Raw genomic sequence first — 1,805 nt, 5'->3', positions numbered from 1 at the left:
TGACGAAGCCTGGTTTAGCTGTCCCCTGAGAGGCTCTGCCAGAGCCTGACCAATACAGATGCAGATGCTCACAACCAAACATCGGACTGAGCCTGAAAACCCCAATGGAGAAGCTAGGGCAAGGACTGGAGGAGCTGAAGGGGTTTGCAACCCCATAAGAAGAACAACATCAACCAACCAGACCTCACAAAGCTTCCAGGGACTAAACCACCAACCAAACAGTACACATGGTGGGACTTATGGATCCAGTTGGATATGTAGCAGAGGATTGTCTTATTGGCATCACTAGGAGGGGAGACCCTTGGCCATGTGGAGGCCTGATGACCCATTGTAGGGGAATGCTAGGGAGCAAGAATGAGTGGGTGGGTGGGTAAGAGTTCACTCTTATAGAGGCAAGGGGAGGGGGTATAGTGGTTTGTGGAGGGGAAACTGAAAAGGGTGGCATTTGAAATGTAAATGAATAAAATAAACAAGTAAATGAATAAAATAAACAAGTAAAAAATGAAAAAAAATCTACCAGAAAGATTTTTTTCTCATGTCAGCAAGATGACTGTCTATAAACAATAACGTGAGTTAAGGAATGGTTATGCTTCTCTTAAGTCATTCGTATTTCCTACAAATTTCCTTGGCCTACTTCCATGGGAAATATGCAGGAAGTATTCAACTTCTGTAAGACATGAAGTAAAAATACCACATGCTCCGAATTACTGTGATAGAGAGAAATTTCACCTAAAGTTAATCATCTCTTCTCCCAGAATAAATGATGTACCTAAAGCTGCAGTCTCATTGAATAATTGCTTTTTTTAGTGGATTTTGAGTTTCTTTGTAATATATGTGAAGTCTATAAAACAATTACCATATGAATGAGGTGACGATGACACCCTTCCACATCAGCTGATATTGGGTACACAGAAGGCAGGGGTCATGCTTGACTTTCTAGTATTTAAAATGTGTAAAATATTAATAGGTAGCTTGAATTCATGAAAATCATTGCTAAATAATTTCACATAGAGATCAAAGGAAAATTGATGGGTGTGTTCTGTTCTTTTTTTCCTCTTTGATTGCATTAACTTTGGGTCCTGTCTTTTGTTAAAGTCTTTTTTCATTCAAATTCACATTTAGGAAATCACCTTTGAAGGTGTAAAATATGTCACTCAACCTGTATGGAAAATGGAATGTTAATGCCTATTATATAGTTTCTATTCAATAATTTTCATAATGTATATAGTAAATAATAGGGAAATGACATCTCATATTCTTCTAACCCATCCTCCACATCCCCTTTCCTGGTTTATCTGTTTATGTTGGTCTTGTTCTACTGAAATCTCATCTGTTCACAATAATTTCAACCTTTACTTACGAAAGGCTTTGATAAGGTTTATTTGCTTTTCTATATGAGAAAATGAGTCTTGATGCCCTGAAAAGTCTAGAAGTGATTGGTTTGTGACATGCCTATTTCAGACTCCCATCTAGGCCTTCGTGGAGGCATTCTGCTAGACACCTTTAAGTATATTTAAATGTCAGAGTTCAATATAAAAGAATGACATTACATAAGTAATTAAATTTTTAAAAAGAGGCACATTCTTGAAACTAGAATCTTTATTTTGTATTACAGTGACAACTTACATTGTCACCAAAAAATGAATCGACAGACACCTCTTCTCCATCCTGAATACCTTGGAGGCTATCTTAACCCTTTCTAGATGCTATACTGTACTTACATAATAATCCAAGAGAGAGGACTCATGTACTTAGAATTGGGTGGTTGGAATGCTTTTTAAGAAAATGTGAGCTTTGAAAAAGTT

The sequence above is a fragment of the Rattus norvegicus genome, chromosome 4, assembly GCF_036323735.1.
Source record: "Rattus norvegicus strain BN/NHsdMcwi chromosome 4, GRCr8, whole genome shotgun sequence".
NCBI lineage: Eukaryota > Metazoa > Chordata > Mammalia > Rodentia > Muridae > Rattus > Rattus norvegicus.
This window is presented reverse-complemented; position numbering follows the sequence as displayed.